Below are 21,963 nucleotides of genomic sequence, written 5' to 3'. Positions count from 1 at the left end.
TGTGTGTAACGCTAACACTTGCTTACGTTAATGTCGCATTTCTGTTCAAGTAAGAGTGTCTGACTGAGCTACTATCAGTACATTGAATTTTCTGGCTTTACCAAATGATAAGGTGTCGCAAAACTGCCTTTCTACTATAGTCGTGACATTAGGTTGTATGAGTATTATGTTGTTGTTGTTGTGGTCTTCAGTCCTGAGACTGGTTTGATGCAGCTCTCCATGCTACTCCATCCTGTGCAAGCTTCTTCATCTCCCAGTACTTACTGCAACCTACATCCTTCTGAATCTGCTTTGTGTATTCATCTCTTGGTCTCCCTCTACGATTTTTTCCCTCCACACTGCCCTCCAATACTAAATTTGTGATCCATTGATGCCTCAGAACATGTCCTACCAACCGGTCATTTCTTCTTGTCAAGTTGTGCCACAAACTCCTCTTTTCCACAATTCTATTCAATACCTCGTCATTAATTATGTGATCTACCCATCTAATCTTCAGCATTCTTCTGTAGCATCACATTTCGGAAGCTTCTATTCTCTTCTTGTCAAAACTATTTATCGTCCATGTTTCACTTCCATACATCGCTACACTCCATACAAATACTTTCAGAAACGACTTCCTGACACTTAAATCTATACTCGATGTTAACAAATTTCTCTTCTTCAGAAACGCTTTCCTTGCCATTGCCAGTCTACATTTTATGTCCTCTCTTCTTCGACCATCATCAGTTATTTTGCTCCCAAAATAGCAAAATTCCTTTACTACTTTAAGTGTCTCATTTCCTGATCTAATTCCCTCAGCATCACCCGACTTAAGTCGACTACATTCCATTATCCTCGTTTTGCCTCTGTTGATGTTCATCTTATATCCTCCTTTCAAGACACTGTCCATTCCGTTCAATTGCTCTTCCAAGTCCTTTGCTGTCTATGACAGAATTACAATGTCATCGGGGAACCTCAAAGTTTTTATTTCTTCTCCATGGATTTTAATACCTACTCCGATTTTTTCTTTTGTTTCCTTCACTGCCTGCTCAATATATAGAATGAGTAACATCGGGGAGAGGCTACAACCCTGTCTCACTCCCTTCCCAATCACTGCTTCCCTTTCATGTCAATCGACTCTTGTAACTGCCATCTGGTTTCTGTACAAATTGTAAATAGCCTTTCGCTCCCTATATTTTACCCCTGCTACCTTCAGAATTTGAAAGAGAGTATTCCAGTGAACATTGTCAAAAGCTTTCTCTAAGTCTAAAAATGCTATAAACGTAGGTTTGCCTTTCCTTACTCTTTCTCCTAAGATAAGTCGTAAGGTCAGTATGGCCTCACGTGTGCCAACATTTCTACGGAATCCAAACTGATCTTCCCCGAGGTCGGCTTCTACCAGTTTTTCCATTTGTCTGTAAAGAATTCGCGTTAGTATTTTGCAGCTGTGACTTATTAAACTGATAGTTCGGTAATTTTCACATCTGTCAACACCTGCTTTCTTTCGAATTGGAATTATTATATTCTTCTTGAAGTCTGAGGGTATTTCGCCTGTCTCATACATCTTGCTCACCAGATGGTAGAGTTTTGTCAGGACTGGCTCTCCCAAGGCCGTCAGTAGTTCTAATGGAATGTTGTCTACTCCCGGGGCCTTGTTTCGACTCAGCTCTGTCAAACTCATCACGCAGTATCATATCTCTCATTTCATATTCATCTACATCCTCTTCCATTTCTATAATATTGTCCTCAATTACATCGCCCTTGTATAGACCTTCTATATACTCATTCCACCTTTCTGCTTTCCCTTCTTTGCTTAGAACTGGGTTTCCATCTGAGCTCTTGATATTCATACAAGTGGCTCTCTTTTCTCCAATGGTCTCTTTAACTTTCCTGTAGGCGGTATCTGTCTTGCCCCTAGTAAGATAAGCCTCTACATCGTTATATTTGTCCTCTAGCCATCCCTGCTTAGCCATTTTGCACTTCCTGTCGATCTCATTTTTGAGACGTTTGTATTCCTTTTTGCCTGTTTCATTTACTGCATTTTTGTATTTTCTCCTTTCATCAATTAAATTCAATATTTCTTCTGTTACCCAATGATTTCTACTATCCCTCGTCTTTTTACTTACTTGATCCTCTGGTGCCTTCACTACTTCATCCCTCAGAGCTACCCATTCTTCTACTACTGTATTTCTTTCCCCCATTCCTGTCAATTGATCCCTTATGCTCTCCCTGAAACTCTGTACAACCTCTGGTTTAGTCAGTTTATCCAGGTCCCATCTCCTTAAATTCCCACTTTTTTGCAATTTCTTCAGTTTTAATCTACAGTTCATAACCAATAGATTGTGGTCAGGGTCCACATCTGCCCCTGGGAATGTCTTACAAATTAAAACCTGGTTCCTGACTCTCTGTCTTACCATTATATAATCTATTTGATACCTACTAGTATCTCCAGGATTCTTCCATGTGTACAACCATCTTTTATGATTCTTGAACCAAGTGTTAGCTATGATTAAGATATGCTCTGTGCAAAATTCTACCAGACGACTTCCTCTTTCATTTCTTTCCCCCAATCCATATTCACCTACTATGTTTCCTTCTCTCTCTTTACCTACTCTCTAATTCCTGTCACCCATGACTATTAAATTTTCGTCTCTCTTCACTACCTGAATAATTTCTTTTATTTCATCATACATTTCTTCAATTTCCTCGTCATCTGCAGAGCTAGTTGGCATATAAACTTGTACTACTGTAGTAGGCATGAGCTTTGTGTCTATCTTAGCCACAATAATGCGTTCACTATGCTGTTTATAGTAGCTTACCCGCACTCCTATTTTTTTATTCATTATCAAACCTACTCCTGCATTACCTCTATTCGATTTTTTATTTATAACCCTGAATTCATCTGACCAAAAGTCTTGTTCCTCCTGCCACCGTATAATACTGTGTCATATTCAATATCTCTCTCCTCTTGACCACAGGCGGGCAGCAACCCTTTTCATTCTCGCTTCCTACACGAGGATCGGCTGCCCCAATCTTTACGTTTAGGTGTGGAGTATAACACTGGCAGAAGAGAAAACTTGCAACATTTACGGCACTTCTTCTGGTTCACGTGAACACTGGGGCCGGCCGGAGTGGCCGAGCGGTTCTAGGCGCTACAGTCTGGAATTGCGCGACAGCTACGGTCGCAGGTTCGAATCCTGCCTCTGGCATGGATGTGTGTGATGTCCTTAGGTTTGTTAGGTTTAAGTAGTTCTAAGTTCTAGAGGACTGATGACCTCAGAAGTTAAGTCCCATAGTGCTCAGAGCCATTTGATTTTGAACATTGGGTGCAATATTATCGAAAATAAAGCTGCACGACGACTGCTAACTTCACAGAAAAAGGTAATCCCAGTTGATATCAGAACAAAAGAAATTTTAACATCGTGCAGCCACGTCAGCAACTGTGATAATTAAACATATAACACGTCAGCCTCAGTTGCAAATAGAAACCAATCTTTACCTAGGTTCCAGCCAAAATAATTTGGCCTTCTTCAGAAGCTATTAACACTAAACTTTTACATGCCAAAGTTTGGCCATGTCAAGTACAAAACTATAGCACCCTAGTACCCAGTCATAAATCTACATTACTCAGCTAAAGAGAAACAGCAGACCCCACTGCGCGGACGTGGTCGGTAGGCCGCGAGAGCTGCGCCGGAACTCTCGCGGCCTACCGACCTCGTATCTGCTCCAAAAAATTTATAAAAGTTATCAGTGTTCCAGCATTGCTTTTGACAGTGCTACTGAAGCAAAAACAGCATGCGGCATTCAGTAACGGAGTATGAATATAGTCCTTCGGTGCTCTTGCTGGTCACTGTACGCTAAAGCTCTTTAGACCGCTTACTTTTCGATATCTTCTACGTGCTGTGTGTAGGGAAGAAACTCGAAGTTGCGTAATAACGGCCGGCAGGCTTCAGGTTGCTGCTTGAGCTTGGGGCGGCGTTGGTGCACCTGGGGCAAACCCTGGTGCTCCTGGAGCAAAAGCTTTCACAACTCTGATGACTGGGCTGTCCCCTTATAGCTTTGCAAGAGACGTTGCCCATTGTTAAGGGTAGATGTAGTCAACACAGTATGTCACATTTGCTGCGTCTGCACGGACCTTCCTAAAAGATTGGGATTACAGAAGAGGATGTGCAACCTGATTATTGGAAGCTCCAACAGTTTGTGGGCGATAGTGCCCCTCAGAGATACCACTGGCAGGTCAGAAGGCAAGGCCAGTGTGCATTCCTAATCTGAAGAACGACTCCCAGTGGCTGACTAATGAGTTGACCACATGACTCACGCTGGCACAAATAACGCCTGCAGACCAGGTTCAGTGGGCGTCCATGGTACCTTTAGGCGGTTGGCTCAAGCAAAGATCACCTCGCATCAATGAAAGCACGGCTCTCGATTTTCTACCTCATTCCCAAAAGCTATGATCTTTTAATTTTAAACTGCGTGGAGCGCTGGAAACAGTGACGCAAAGGATTCGCTAGGGAACTCAGAAGAGAGCAGGGAAAGGGTCGGAAAGTCATGGGAAGTGGGAGAGAAAGTATGTGAAAGGAGGGGATAGGAAGTAGTGAGGGGGACATGGTGACAGATAGAGGGGGAGGAAGAGATGAAAAAAACAGAAATAGTGGTGAGAGAGAGAGGGAAGAAGAGAGGAAGAAGAGTTATGTGAAGAAGTGATGAGGGGAGAGAGGAAGGGAAGGAGAAGGCGAAAGATGGAAGATAACAGGGCAGTTACAAAGGGAGAGGGAGGGCAGAGAGAGGAGAGGATGTTGGGAGAAGTGACAAGGGATAGAGAGAAGGGCGGGGGGCGAGCAGAAAGTATGTTGTAGTTACTAAGTGAGAGTTTACCCTCTTGACTCTTCTACGTATCTAGCGGATAACCACTAGATATGTGAGTTGACGAGCGAGTAAGATCTATACTAGTGGTATTAGTGGTCATGCATCATACCGATGTCTCAGACATATCGTCATCAAGAACAACACTTTTTCTCTTAATAATGCCCTAAACAAATGATCTATAAATTCTGGCCTGTAATTTTACGGAACCAATACTGTGAGCTACTATCACCGTATCACAGCTGTACTGACTCAGTTCTAACCAAATCACAGTGCAAAATTGTCTTCCGGGTTTACGTCATACCACAGTTTTCGTGGCACTATTGCATACCGTTTGTTTATGGACGAACATGGAACACGAGATCGCATGGCGGGAAGAATTGCTACTGACTTAACTGACAAGAACCACCATCTTAGTTCACTCATTTTTATTTATTTTTACCACCGTTCGTACGTGCCTAACACAGTCTGTTTCGTGCTTTATTTACTGGTAACCATAGGTCATAATAATTGTTCGTTAACATTACAGTTAATCTTTAACCATCCTAATATACTTGGCCTCTTAAAATTAAAACCTACAGTGCACAGTTGGGGATTGGTTTGGGATGTCCTCCATACCATGAGTGCTAAAACTTAATTCAAACACACACTGTGAGCGTTCATATTCATGCACCGAAACAATCTCATTATAATCGGCTGCCGAATGAGAAAACTATACTTCTATATCTTGCATGCAAAACTCCTCTGAAGCTATATTGAATCACTAGAAATTAATCTGAAGGTAAGATCTCACCAAAACATTGTATTATCTATCAGTACTTTTTCCCATCAAATCTGAATACAAACGTCGTCGTGGCCACTTATTTATGCACGATATCACATGGTGTTATTTTCTACATATTTCTTTGTACTCGCCATTATGTACCATGATCAGACTTACTCCACGCTCTCAGTATTCCATACACGATATTTTACCTGACAAAATTAATTTCAATCTGCAGAGGTGCCATGCACATCTCTCAGTGCAGTGTGGCAAGTGGCTAACGTACTCCCCGTAATTTGGTTCAAAAATGGCTCTGAGCACTATGGGACTCAACTGCTGAGGTCATTAGTCCCCTAGAACTTAGAACTAGTTAAACCTAACTAACCTAATGACATCACAAACATCCATGCCCGAGGCAGGATTCGAACCTGCGACCGTAGCGGTCTTGCGGTTCCAGACTGCAGCGCCTTTAACCGCACGGCCACTTCGGCCGGCCCCCGTAATTTGCTCACGAAGTGCAAAATCAAATACTTAATATGATATTACTTATATAAATTAGCTCAATCACATGAAGCCCGCATCTCGTGGTCGTGCGGTAGAGTTCTCTCTTCCCACGCCCGGGTTCCCGGGTTCGATTCCCGGCGGGCTCAGGGATTTTCTCTGCCTCGTGATGGCTGGGTGTTGTGTGCTGTCCTTAGGTTAGTTAGGTTTAAGTAGTTCTAAGTTCTAGGGGACTGATGACCATAGATGTTAAGTCCCATAGTGCTCAGAGCCATTTGAACCATTTTGAATCAATTGAAGCAATTAGCATGGGTGATTGTCTGTGCTGATCCTACCACATGTATGGTGAAGACAAAGCCCATCTTTAATGCCACTGCACCAAAAAAATTTTTGTACTGAAAATGATACAAAAATGAATTTCAGATCAATATGTATACAGCACACACGTTGTCCTGAAATTAAGAATGGTTCAAGCACTTCTGGTCTGCTTCGTCTATTCAAGTCTGTACGTAAATTTATTCACCCTTGAGGAAATGCTTGCAAAAATCTGCACACGGCTTTCTTAAATAATTTTGGCCTAGAAACTAACACATGATAATATTTCTACTTACATCTAACACAAGCATTTACATTATTTTCTAATCACGTCAAACAAAGATGAACCAGAAAGTAACACACGATAATATTTCTACTTACATCTAACAGAAGCATTTACATTATTTTCTAATCACGTCGAACAAAGATGAACTACTGATACGAAAACAAAGAATCGTAACGTTTCCAGATTTACCTGTCTAAAAACGCATCAAAATTCCGAAAATCTCCCCCATCTGTTTTTCATAGTGGTTATCCTGAAAAAAAGAAACATTATTTCAAACTACAGGCTTAAGTAGTTCACATTCATACGAATCTGCAAAAAAATATTTGGCCAACACAACAAAGTCAACCGTTCAGATCAGGAACCAACGCCAGAGTGCCGCAGTGTGGCTGCCCGCAAAGGAGACCTCCATCCGGTCAGCGATGGGGCATTCTCTTGCTACATTGGAGAACCATAGTCCAGACTCGCCACTATTTTTAAATAGATGCCTTCTTCGGTTTACTTTAGGCGAGCAAGAGACTGCTCAAAGATTACCAGTGATTACACATGCACTATACACAGTGTCCTCCACATGTCCATGCAGACTACACACACACACACACACACACACACACACACACACACACACACACACACACACACACACACACACACACCATCCAATCATAAAAGAGTACAAAAGAGGTCGTAAGGATCAGCTGGGATAGTATATTCTCATTCAGATCATAGAAATGGCTCTGAGCACTATGGGACTTAACTTCTGAGGTCATCAGTCCCCTAGAACTTAGAACTACTTAAACCTAACTAACCTAAGGACATCACACACATCCATGCCCGAAGCAGGATTCGAACCTGCGATCGTAGCGGTCCAGACTGTAGCGCCTAGAACTGCTCGGCCACTCCGACTGGCTCAAATCATAGAATCCACATCGTCATTCTTTCCTACTTCGACTACCGGTAACCAAGTATTAAATAAAAACGCCAAAATCGTGTTCACACAAGAACAACGACGCTGATAAATATGAGAGGGGCAGAAGTGTATCCTCTCAAAAGAACACAAAATAAGGACTCGATTAGGAACCTCTAAAATATCGTGGTAGTCAATGGAAGTAACCAGCGTAATGGAATAACGCATTTTCAGCTCAGAAAACAAGTGCGTTTTTCTATTGCTGACGTACTCGTCACGATAGGTTCCACGACTGAACAAATAACAAGAATTTATAGTTTGCATTGCAGACTCAGTTGCACAACAAAATTTTAGTCTATTTCTTATTTTTGCTACGCTTATTACTTTACATCTGCTTCGTCTTTGCAGATGGAACTATTTTTTATAAGCGTGAATGTAAAGAAGCTAGGGAAAGCTACTTGTAGACTAGTAGCTGCTCTTTTTTAATAAGGTTACCAGCGAAATCCATGAACAGCCTCTCAGAATCAGTGTACCAGAGCACCACATGTACCAACCGCACTACAAAGTCGTGTGGGGAAGAGTAATTTGGGGTCCGGAGCCAGCACATTTTCTCAATCTATCAGCAAAATTGTCCTTGAGCGGTCAGCGCGACTGACCAGCAGTCGGAGTACCCAGGTCCGATTATCGATACCGTCAGGAGTTGGTAGGAGAACTGGAACTAGGTGAACTTAGTCTCGTCTTGTCTGTTGGGGACCTACTTGATCGAGTAGTAGCGGCACATCTGGTACGCCGACAACGGCTAGGAGTGCGGTATGCTAAGACCTACCCCTCCATACTGCATCCACATGACCCCATGTACTGACTTGGCAGAAAATCCTAAGAAATTTTGGTATGATGTCAAAGCGGTAGGTGGATCAAAACAAAATGTCCAGACACTCTGTGACCAAAATGGTACTGAAACAGAGGATGACAGACTAAAGGCCGAAATACTGAATGTCTTTTTCCAAAGCTGTTTCACAGAGGAAGATTGCAGTGTAGGTCCTTCTCTAGATTGTCGCACACATGACAAAATGGTAGATATCGAAATAGACGACAGAGGGATAGAGAAATAATTAAAATCGCTGAAAAGAGGAAAAGCCGCTGGACCTGATGGGATACCAAAATGTTTCAAATGGCTCTGAGCACTATGGGACTTAACATCTGTGGTCATAAGTCCCATAGAACTTAGAACTACTTAAACCTAACTAACCTAAGGACATCACACACATCCATGCCCGAGGCAGGATTCGAACCTGCGACCGGAGCAGTCGCGCGGTTCCGGACTGAGCGCCTTAACCGCGAGACCACCGTGGCTGGCGATGGGATACCAGTTCGATTTCACGCAGGGTACGCGAATGAAATTGCCCCCCTTCTTGCAGCGGTGTACCGTAGGTCTCTTGGAGAGCGTATCGTTCCAAAGGATTGGAAAAGGGCACAGGTCATCCCCGTTTTCAAGAAGGGACGTCGAACAGATGTGCAGAACTATAGACCTATATCTCTAACGTCTATCAGTTGTAGAATTTTGGAACACGTATTATGTTCGAGTATAATGACTTTTCTGGAGACTAGAAACTACTCTGTAGGAACCAGCATGGGTTGCGAAAAAGACGATCGTGTGAAACCCAGCTCGCGCTATTCGTCCACGAGACTCAGAGGGCCATAGACACGGGTTCCCAGGTAGATGCCGTGTTTCTTGACTTCCGCAAGGCGTTCGATACAGTTCCCCACAGTCGTTTAATGAACAAAGTAAGAGCATATGGACTATCAGACCAATTGTGTGATTGGATTGAAGAGTTCCTAGATAACAGAACGCAGCATGTCATCCTCAATGGAGAGTGATTTCAGGTGTGCCGCAGGGGAGTGTCGTAGGACCGTTGCTATTCACATTATACGTAAATGACCTTGTAGATCACATTGGATGCTCACTGAGGCTTTTTGCGGATGATGCTGTAATATATCGAGAGGTTTTAACAATAGAAAATTGTGCTGAAATGCAGGAGGATCTGCAACGAATTGACGCATGGTGCAGGGAATGGCAATTGAATCTCAATGTAGACAAGTGTAATGTGCTGCGAATACATAGAAAGGAAGAACCCCTATCATTTAGCTACAATATAGCAGGTCAGCAACTGGAAGGAGTTAATTACATAAATTATCTAGGAGTACGCATTAGGAGTGATTTAAAATGGAATGATCATATAAAGTTGGTCGTCGGTAAAGCAGATGCCAGACTGAGATTCATTGGAAGAATCCTAAGGAAATGCAATCCGAAAACAAAGGAAGTAGGTTACAGTACGCTTGTTCGCCCACTGCTTGAATACTGCTCAGCAGTGTGGGATCCGTACCAGACAGGGTTGATAGAAGAGATGGAGAAGATCCAACGGAGAGCAGCGCGCTTCGTTACAGGGTCATTTAATAATCGCGAAAGCGTTACAGAGATGATAGATAAACTCCAGTGGAAGACTCTGCAGGAGAGACGCTCAGTAGCTCGGTACGGGCTTTTGTTGAAGTTTCGAGAAAATACCTTCACCGAGGAGTCAAGCCGTATTTTGCTCCCTCCTACGTATATCTCGCGAAGAGACCATGAGGATAAAATCAGAGAGATTATGGCCCACACAGAGGCATACCGACAGTGCTTCCTTCCACGAACAATACGAGACTGGAATGGAAAGGAGAACTGATAGAGGTACTCAAGGTACCCTCCGCCACACACCGTCAGGCGGCTTGCGGAGTATGTATGTAGATGTAGATGACACGACGGTCGGTCGGGCTCAGTTCATCCTCCTGTGACCGGAACGGTAGAGCTGCTTACCAGTAAACGGTCCTGGACATAGGCACTAAAATAAATAAAGAACTTATATCGATAATGTTATCACAAATCGAACGCGAAGTGTCCGGGGCTGTGCGACGTGACGCACATCAGCCGCCAGCTCACTTGTCGAAGACAGTCACGGGACGGGCCGGCGGCAGGAAATGATGAAACGAGATGTAGCGCCCGCGCGAGGCGGGAAGGCAGAGCTGTGGTGGAGAGCGGTTGAGGCGCACAGCCTGGTCGCTATGCGGGACACGCGCGCACCCCTTCCTCCGTCCCCCCCCCCCCCCCCCCCCCCACTCCAAGGCACCCACAGCGGCAGCCGCAGCCTGGCCGCAATTTGTGCAGCCGGTGGCGCCACGGAGGGCAGCGGGCCCACGCGCCTGCCTGATTCGCCATTTGTTACCGAGCCGCCGGCGCTCGCTCACTGCCCACCTGGCCGCGCCGAGCGCACACTCACTCTGATGAGTGCGGGAGATCACTTCCCAGCTTCGGGTTTCCAACCAATTACCCTGTCAGAATTCACCCGCAACTTTGCAGCGGAGTGGGAGCTTTTTCGGAAATTCCTGACACATTAAAACCTCCAGAATGAGATTTTCACTCTGCAGCGGAGTGTGCGCTGATATGAAACTTCCTGGCAGAGCACTTGCCCGCGAAAGGCAAAGGTCCCGAGTTCGAGTCTCGGTCCGGCACACAGTTTTAATCTTCCAGGAAGTTTCATATCAGCGTACACTCCGCTGTAGAGTGAAAATTTCAATCTAGATTAAAACCTGCTATCTGCCCGGAATCCTAACTCAGAACTTCTGCTTTCATTCATCCTCGTTAGGAGGGACGATAACCAGTAATAAATGATGAATGGTGGGCTCCATGTGGTTCCCAAGTTGTGCTGTGACCGTAAACCATAAAATTACCAAAGCAGCAACCAGTCGCAAAATCATGTTTTCTTTATTTACTTTTGCAAATCGATTTCAACTGATTAACAGCCATCATCGCTGCATTCAACGAATATGTTCCCCGAGTAATAACACTGTCTTCTACATCTACATCTACATGATTACTCTGCAATTCTCATTTAAGGGCTTGGCAGAGGGTTCATCGAACCACAATAGTACTATCTCTCTACCATTCCACCCCCGAACAGCGCGCGGGAAAAACGAACACCTAAACCTTTCTGTTCGAGTTCTGATTTCTCTTACTTTATTTTGATGATCATTCCTACCTATGTAGTTTGGGCTCAACAAAATATTTTCGCATTCGGAAGAGAAATTTGGTGACTGAAATTTCATAAATAGATCTCGCCGCGACGAAAAACGTCTTTGCTTTAGTGACTTCCATCGCAACTCGCGTATCATATCAGCCACACTCTCTCCCCTATTACGTGATAATACAAAATGAGCTGCCCTTTTTTGCACCCTTTCGATGTTCTCCGTCAATCCCACCTGGCAAGGATCCCACACCGCGCAGCAATATTCTAACAGTGGACGAACGAGTGTAGTGTAAGCTGTCTCTTTAGTGGACTTGTTGCATCTTCTAAGTGTCCTGCCAATGAAACGCAACCTTTGGCTCACCTTCGCCACAATATTATCTATGTGGTCTTTCCAACTGAAGTTGTTCGTAATTTTAACACCCAGGTACTTAGTTGAATTGACAGCCTTGATAATTGTACTATTTATCGAGTAATCGAATTCCAACGGATTTCTTTTGGAACTCATGGGGATCACCTCACACTTTTCGTTATTTGGCGTCAACTGCCACCTGCCACACCATACAGCAATCTTTTCTAAATCACTTTGCAACTGATACTCGTCTTCGGATGACCTTACTAGACGGTAAATTACAGCATCATCTGCGAACAGCCTAAGAGAACTCCTCAGATTGTCACCCAGGTCATTTATATAGATCAGGAACAGCAGAGGTCCCAGGACGCTTCCCTGTGGAACACCTGATATCACTTCAGTTTTACTCGATGATTTGCCGTCTGTTACTACGAACTGCGACCTTCCTGACAGGAAATCACGAATCCAGTCGCACAAGTGAGAGCAGAGGTCAGACATAAAGTGATACAAAATAAACCAACAGCCGTATTTTCATTTCTGGTTTATTCCAGTGGCAAACGGTTTCGGCATTTACAAATGTATAGCCGTGATACATACGCTGGTGCGGAAACTGGTTCGCTTTTGCATGACATTGTGTCGGGCATTACAAGCTCAGCTACCAACCTCCCATTGAGGGCCTGATGATGGGCTAATGGAACGCCGAAACCGGTTGCCTCCGGTATAAATCAGAGATGAAATACAGCTGTAGGTTTAGTTATTGCTGGTTGTATGACAACTTTCCGCTTTGTGAGCAATGGTTTTTACCTACTGATCCACACAGGAAAAAGAACGTTCCTGGCCAACACAACTCTAGTGTGCAAAGGTGGAAAACACTGATAAGATGAATGAATATGTTGACAAGAAGTTTACTAATGTATGAGGGACTAACCAACGCCGGCCGGTGTGGCCGTGCGGTTCAAGGCGCTTCAGTCTGGAACCGCGTGACCGCTACGGTCGCAGGTTCGAATCCTGCCTCGGGCATGGATGTGTGTAAAATCCTTGGGTTAGTTAAGTTTAAGTAGATCTAAGTCTAGGAGACTGATAACCTCAGATGTTAAATCCCATAGTGCATAGGGCCGGCCTTGGTGGCCGAGCGGTTCTAGGCGCTACAGTCTGGAACTGTGCGACCGCTACGGTCGCAGGTTCGAATCCTGCCTCGGGCATAGTTGTTTTTTATGTCCTTAGGTTAGTTAGGTTTAAGTAGTTCCAAGTTCTAGGGGACTGATGACCTAAGAAGTTAAGTCCCATAGTGCTCAGAGCCATAGTGCTTAGAGCCATTTGAACCATTTAACTAACCATCATGGTACTAGAGAGAGCTGTAGAGGGTGAAAGCTGTTGGGAAAGACCGAGACTGTAATGTGTCTGACAAGTAATTGAGGATGCTGGTTGTTAGTTCTACTCCGAGATGTTGAGATGATGAGTTTGGCATGGGACAGTATGCAGTGTCTGGCAGCATCAGACCAGTAGGAGCCTGAAGAAAGCAAGTAGGTGCAAGTAACGACACCCCTCGCAGCTCCAGTTAATGCATTAATTGTCAAAAGTAACTATCGCTAATCCACTCGCACAGACAATTGTCAATTACTCGTAGATTACACGTTAGGAGAGAAGGGCAATTTCGAAAAAGAAAAAAAAAGAGAAGTAAATTGCCACTGCTCTTTCTCTTGCATTACTCATTCCACATTTAAATGATGCTAATATGCAGACGATTACTTTGTGTCTGAGGTAAGGGGGAATCTGCTAAATACTTTTGTGCCAAAATATAAAACTCCATTTCAAATCTTAGATAGAGATGCAGAAATACAGTAATTTATTTTTACTTCTAATATTGTGGATATGAGTCACATGTTTCATCCTAAATCCATTCTTGTTACTAGCCAATATATCATTAGCGAGTATAATTTTAAGAATTCGCTGTGTAATTAAAGAAACTTCAGTAACAGGTTCGATTTTCAACTTTTCTGAAAATTCTTACTCTACAGTTATGTAGATTTTCTTTCTTTTTTCTTTTTTATTAGCAGCAGTTGCAGAATTTTCTGTGTAAGACGAACCTGTAGCAGAGACTAATGCAATGAGTTCCAGCTGACCTCGTGAGAAAAGAAAAAGCTGTTAGCGTGAGCGTCTGTACGGTGGCAGACACTTGCTGTTTACACACCAGAGCGAAATGATTTAACAACGCGTATAAACTGTGCTTTTATCGCCACGGTAGCTGAGTGGTCAGCGCGACAGAATGTCAATCCTAAGGGCCCGGGTTCGACTCCCGGCTGGGGCGAAGATTTTCTCCGCTCAAGTACTGGGTTTTGTGTTGCCCTAATCATCATCACTTCATCTCCGTCGACACGCAAGTGGCCGAAGTGGCGTCAAATCGAAAGACTTGCACCCGGCGAACGGTCTACCCGACGGGAGGGCCTAGTCACACGACATTTTATTTATCTGTGTTATGCAACGGCTGCAATGAGGACTCACGCGTAAGTCTCTTCACACACACTATAAGACCGAAAAAAGATGCACCGCGAAGGAATTATCCGAATGGGATGGAAATCAACACATGTAATGATGAGACGTACATGTATAGACAAGCAAATAATTACAGTTGCAGAAATACTGGATGATTTATTGAAAAGAAAGAGCTTCACAAACTGAGGAAGTCAGTAACGCGTTGCTCCACTTCTGGCCTTAATGTAAGAGCTTATTCTGCGTAGCATTGATTAACAGCGATGTTGGATGTCCTGCTGAACGATATCGTGCCATATTCTGTCCAATTGGTGCGTTACATCCCGAGCTGTTTGGAAGGTCACGCCCGTAATGCTCCAAACGTTCTCAGTCAGGGTGAGATCCGACTACCTTGCTGGCCAGGAGGGAGTTTGGCCAACACGAAGACAATCAGTAGATACTCTCGCCGAGTGAGGGCGGCCATTATCTTGCTGAAATGTAAGCCCAGTATGGCTTACCACGAAGGGCAACAAAAATAGGTGCGTAATACAGTCAACGTACCGCTGTGCCTCGAATGATAACCAGAGAAGTCCTGGTATAAAATGAAATGGCACCCAGATCAACACTTCTGGTAGTCGGGCCGTGTGGGAGGCCACAGTCGGGTTGGTTTCCCGCTGTGTCGGGGGAGCCTCCGGACGCGTCTTCAATGGTCATCGTGACTCAGTTCCAGGCAGAACTCATCACTGATGACAATGCTATTCCAATCAATAAGATTCCAGGCCGAATGCGCCCGACACCCCTGTCAAAGGGCTTGTTGGTGTACAGAGGTCAAAGGTAGTCGGCGCGTGGGGCGCCGTGAGCTGAGCCCCTTTTCTGTGAGCATTCTCTTAATGGCCATTGTGGTCACTGATACACCTGATCCAAGTAGCACCCGGTGCTCTCTGACGATTGCTCGGTGCTCTTGTTCTGTCGTCCGTCTAGATCGACCACTGCCTTCTTGACGCTATGGTCGGCCTTGGTTCACCTGTTCGTGCTACATCGTCCAATAGCGGCTCCGCTCCTATTCAGGTGTCGAGCATTCACCAATTGCTACAACTGGCTTTTTTGAGCCCAACTGCACGTCTTCTCTCAAATGCTGACATCTGCGTATACTGCTCAAGCGCTAGCTTCGTGGCATAATTACGGCCCATCTGAGAACACGGAATGAAATTCGCAAGGACTTTATACCCTGTATCTACCTGTTCCTTGTTTACTATCCTTGCCAACTGCGCGGTGAAGTTGGTATTCAGCGTCACACATTCATCTATTAGCCGCCAGCGTTCACAGTTCTGCGTTTTCCATCGATACCTGTGCAGCGAGGATCACGGGGGCTAATCTGCCTGAAAGAAGATATGTGGGAACAGTGCGCTAGGCCGTTTTGGTCAATGTTTACCAGAATCTCTGTGACGCTTTATGTCGCTATAGTAAGGAATTTTTCTGTTGCATTATTGACCGGACAGAAGAACAAACTCTAGTGGTAAGGGAATTATGATCGATAATTGACACAGTTAAAGAATACAACCTAACAAATGAAGGTATAAAACGCACAATGACGTGAAATTTAAAGTTTTTCAAATCACTTGTATAAGAACACAGATTCTTTATTGTGTGCATCATCATAAATTGCCGACTTCTTCCACAAAGATCAGATTTGCCACGTCTTTCGGAATGTCAGAACATGGAGTTATTTCGTCCCGTAGACGCGGGGTAATTTCCGCTCACTCAAATTATTGGTTTAATTGATATTTGCTGAGAAATTCTAGAGAACACGTTTTCTTGGTTTCTTATCAAACGGAAAATGGCAGTTGCTTGTTGGTCCGAGGAAGATACGAAGCAATCAGTAACAAGCGTTATAGGCAGCTGTTCTGGATAAAGTTCTAGCGATGTGGTACACAGTTTCACGAAGTGTGTGTCGGTGCAAAAAGGTCGAAAAATGTTTAATTGCGCTAAATGCTTATGGTTTTATATATATATATATATATATATATATATATATATATATATATATATATATATATATATACTGGGCGGAATAGTCTCTCTTGACTGGCTGGAATAGCCCCGTCATTTTTATATTTTGTGATTCCTGCCTTCTTCAGAAGGTTGTTTAATACTTTTTTCGTGTGTAAGAATTTCAACCTTTTGTATACTGGATTGTAAGCACAATTAATATACCATAATATTATCACATTGACAGATTTTTTAAAAATATTTCATGTCATAATATATAGAGTTTACAGATCAAATGAACGGAGTGCCCCTGATCTACCCTAATCAGTTTATAACCAATCTCCATAACTGCTCCGTTTTACATCGTCTTTTTGTCTTAGAGCGTATTTACTGTGTTGCGACTATTTTTAACAAGATTCAAATTTAAATATTATAAAAGCTGCAACATTAAGCTTATCTGTAAAAAACTGAAGAGACCATAAAGGCTTACGAAAATGTTCAACTGAAAATTAGGTTAGGATCTGGTAGGACTGAAATTGTACATCATATATTTAGAATCCGATTATTCGATAATCCCCATCAGGTGTGATTAGATATGAGATTTGTCACATAAGTGAGACAATTGACTTATAGTCAGTATGGTGCATGCGTAGAGACGCCGGATGATCGTCGCTGACACCTCACAGCACTGTTACCAGTTTTCAGCTGCGATGTGTAAACGGCAGAAGGCGGAAACAGTAGCTGTGATGACACTGAGGCGTTGCTATAGAAACGTGTACAAAATCGCGTTACGTTATTGGTTGAGCAGGCGCGTGAAGCTGCCGCTCCAACTTACTGCAACTGTCAGGCATCAGCTTACGACGACTCAACTGTAGGAGGAGGCATGCAGTTGTAGTTATTCATTATTCGGTGTTTAAGCTGACAAAATTACTGGGCTTCAGGTACGTCTGTTTTATGCAAGCAACTGCCTTTTATACAAACCCAAAAAAGTTTTAACATCTTTGTACCAACGTTAATGAGTACGCTTTATTTATCTCTGTAAAATGTAAAAAAGTTTCTAGCTATAATTCTTCTAATGAAATTGGTCGTAAAAATCGTTTTTGTCTGTTGCATTACCTTTCTTTGTCTACGTTGTTGGTATATGTGAGCCAGTCTGTACATTCTGTATGTTGGTAGGTTGTTATATGCTACTGTGAGTTTGATTGACGATTTAACAAATCATTTGATCTATAAAGGTAACTTTATTGTGTGAAAATATTTCTGCGACAGTATTTTGCGATTATTTACAGCTACTTTCGAAATATCCGACCTCATTAGCGTTGAAGTTCAGAAGCTCGGCTGTGCTGCCGCTATTAAATAACGGTTAAATGACACCAATGTATTATTTTAAAACACGTGCAGCTAAAGTTACAAACCCAGTACAACTGACCTAAATATAAACTTTTGTTTTCGCCATTGGCACCTATTCTTCAAAGGACAGCATGCACAAAGTGGTACATGCGAGACAGAACAGTTTGAGGGCCTCCTTCTGTGTTCCTGAGCAATTCCACAGTGAAAGTTTGTGTAAAGTTCAGTAAATTATAGTTGAAATACATGTACTCTTAACTACAACAGTTTTACTGTCCCCATACTCAACTCATAATTCGTGCAATGTCATATCTAACATACAATCAATGAAAATAAATGGTGCTCTCGTTAGAACGACAGCTTGTTATTTACCTGACCCCCTTGATCAGTGACTTTCGAGTTCAGGTGTGAAAAATGCGAGCTGGGTTTCATATGGTCGATATTTTCGGAATCCTTGCGGGTTGGCGTGGAGGAAGTCGTTCTGTTCGAGACAAAATTCTACATCAAATGGATGACGAGTGTGACCTGTGCTTTCTTCCAGCTACTGCGCACGGATTTTTGTTCGCGGTTTCTGCGGTAGATTGTGGTTATGTGCTTCTTTTAATCAAGTCATGACATGTAGCTGTTTCTTCAAAATTTTCTGTTTAATAGTTGCAATAACTTAGCTAAACTGTAACAATTCCAGGATCTGTGAAGTTCAACAGCTCGAAATTAGAATATTAAACAGTCCGCTGTAGCTCTACATTTCAACAGCTTGTATTCTCTTCTTATCTGAATTGTTTATTGTCCACGTTTCACACTTCTAAACAACTACATTCCAAAAATGTTGGAGAAATGGCTTCCTAATACTTAACTCTATATAAAACGTTAACATATTTTTCTTATTTCAAACTACTTTCTTGCTACAGCATGTCTACGTTTAAATCCTCTACTTCGGTCATCGCCAATTGTTTTAAAACCACCTGATTATTTTACAACAATCTACCATTCATTTACTTTTATTGGCGTACACCTTATAACCTCTTTTCAATAAACAACCCATTCCGTTCAGCTGACTTTTTAAGTCCTGTGCCGTCTGTCTGTGTATCTGCAAATCCTGTTAGGTTCTCATGTGCTGTAACGTCACCAAATGAAATGATACGAAGACAGTTCATTGTTTTTAGGCGATGTCTTCCGATTCTGTTTTGCAGAATCTGGACAAATTGTCGGTCAAATACTCAACATGACCTAAGTGGTCGGATATCGAACGAGATTGTCGCTACTGTGCGAGATTATTGACGTTTCTGGCCACACTGCTATTACCGTCTACGTTACACTCACGAGGAAAAGAAAGTTGGAATAGCCAGAACCATCTCGCAGGTGTCTAGGTTATTAAACGTACGTCCATCTGGTATCCACACAATTCAACTACAGTTTCAGGCGACACGTTAGGCTTACGGCAAGTAGAGCTAAAGATGGCTAGGGGCTATGTCTCAGGCTGAAGCACAATATTTGTGATTATGCTCTCAAAATAATTCCATCACAGGCCGTTTGGCCCTTATGTAACCAGTCACTCAGTACAAGATAAAACCATTGCAGTGGACAGAACAAATATATTCTGAACGCAAATCAACAGAAAACAATTTCATTAACGGATTTACTAACGTTTAATGATAGCTGACGTATTTCAGTGAGAAATCGGACTTCACACTGTAGCTATGTACGAGGGTTGTCCAGAAAGTTTGTTCCGATCGGTCGCGAAATGGAAACCACTGGGAAAATCCGGTAAAGCTTTGCACAGATGTGTTGGGCAGTGTCTCTAGTATGCTCGTCGATCGTGCCGCGTCGTTCTTTTCAGTTTTGAGTGAACCGTGAGCACGTACAGATGCATAGGAAATAGTGTCTCCCGCCAAGTATGAGGGCCTGGTTAGAGATTTCGCCTGTGTCATGCAGCCCACGCAACACAACTGTCGAGCAGTTCCTTTCTTCATGCCAATTCTCGGCCGCACACTGCAGGGGCAATGAAGACGCTCCTGCAGCGTTTCCGATGAGAAGTGTTTGATCACCCATAATATATAATTGGCTCCCCCTGAGTCTCATCTCTGCTCAGAAAAGCCGCTGGCTACGAAGGCAAAATTTTTCCACAGGCAACGAGCTGCAGACCAGTGCAGATAACTGGCCGAAAGCACAGGCGGCTGCTTTCTATGAGGAAGATAATGGAAAGATGATACAACACTACGACAACACACGGAGCTGGAGCGGCGACTATGTAGAGAAGCAGTTGGAAGTTGTACCTAACGGTTGCAAATAAAACGTTTCTGAATTTCACTGTGGTTTCCATTTCGCGACCGTTCGGAACTTACCATCTGGACAACCCTCGTATAACGAGGTTTATCTTTACATGAATAATGAGTTCGACATTCATTCGCAGGGATCTGTGTTTGAGTAGGCTTTATAAGTGTCTATTCGTATGTCAGCGGAAAAGATGAGGATATCTTCCAAGAAGTCAATGGTGCTAGGTCATATGAGTTTCGCATCTTGGAAAAATATATACAAGAGCAAACAGTTTATGAACTGCTGTGTAACCAACTCTGTATCCAGACCTGAATACCATAGGCTATGTTTTCGATGGCATCGACAAACCTGCTGCTATTCATAGTCCTTCCTTCTCGACGTTTGCCATGCTGGGGGCGAAATGCAAGAAGAATTACCAACTGAAATGATAAACTATAGTACAGCTTAAAAATCTCACAAATGTTGGCTTTACGCAAACACTCATTCGCACAGACTTCACAAGGAGTGGCCAGGCAAGAAAGCCAGCTGGTTGTGAAAACCTGCTGCCAGGGCTCGAATCGTATTGACACAGGACGGTGCAAGGGCGCAGCCAATCGCAGTGGTCGGTTGAATTATCTCGTGCTGAGCTGCCGCGGTCGACTACATGACCAAAATCTCCGCGCTGCCTCAACAAAACCGGGCGAGCAACTATAAATACTCACCATTCTGACTTAGCTGCATTGTTGTCTTCATCCGATCCCGAATCTGAGCTCTGCTCCACCGCAGACAAATCTGGTAGCTGCTGATATGCAAGCCGCTGGTAAACCTGACACTGCCGGGGTTTGAACTAGCAGCAACCAGTTGGAACCGCCCCCAGGTAAATGCATCCGGTCTGTGAGTATCTCCGAATGGTCTTGAGTTTGTAGCCATGCGCTTCACTGACTCCTGCATCAACGAGCTTTCCACACGCGTGCTGCTAAGTTGTCAGTGCCAGACATCAGGACTGCACTCAGCTAAGCCGGCGCTCCTGCCCAGATACCATTCACCACTGTGGACCAAGTACGCTGCCTTATGTTCTTGCTGAGGAAGTCACAGCTGCCTGGGGATCAACGGCAGCCTTAGAGTCGCCACCAACAGCCTCTGTAGGAGTGTCTCATCGAACATGTATTGTATTTGAAAGTGGAGCATTTCTGATTCCACAACCACTGAGGAACTGCTAGTGCGCACGGAAGTTCTACGTGCTATCCTGAGTCGACAAGCCTGGCATATAACAGTGTCTGCAACACCCCTCCACATTCTTACAATGACGTGCATGCAACGTCGTGGGTTACTCTTAATCATCATGATTTCAGCTGGTTAGCGAGGAAAACCTGTGGTTTTACTGATTTCCATTCGAGTGACTGGAAACGGCGAGACGATTAGATTGGAATGCTGGAGAAAGTACAAACAGGCTTTGATCTGAGTGAATTTAGGGGTAACGCTAGTAAAATACGCTGGTTTGCACTCATTTAGCTGTGACCAGAGTAACTTGATGGAACGTAGTGCCCCGTGAGCGCAGTCATTAACCAGTATCCCGTTTTAAATGCAAAAGACCAGGGTATTACGCAAGAGACTGCAGAGAGTGTGCACGGCTGGCGCTCAGGTGAAGGATTAAGGAATGATGGTAGGCAAGAGTGTGGTGTGATGCTAGTATTAGTTTTTCCCTGCAGCTATCCCATTACTTCTGTCCTATTGTTGTAGACGCAAGCTTTACAATGAGCAAGCCAAAGTACTCGCGTTTAAAACTACTGAGGCGGTTTAGTTTTTACCAAAGCAAGGTGCTCAAATGAGGGCAGATAACATAGACTTGCATAGATTGAACCAAAAGAGGACAGAGCATCGTCCACT

Source organism: Schistocerca americana, chromosome 6 (genome assembly GCF_021461395.2).
Source record: "Schistocerca americana isolate TAMUIC-IGC-003095 chromosome 6, iqSchAmer2.1, whole genome shotgun sequence".
Taxonomy (NCBI): Eukaryota; Metazoa; Arthropoda; class Insecta; order Orthoptera; family Acrididae; genus Schistocerca; species Schistocerca americana.
Note: the sequence above shows the minus strand (reverse complement) of the source record.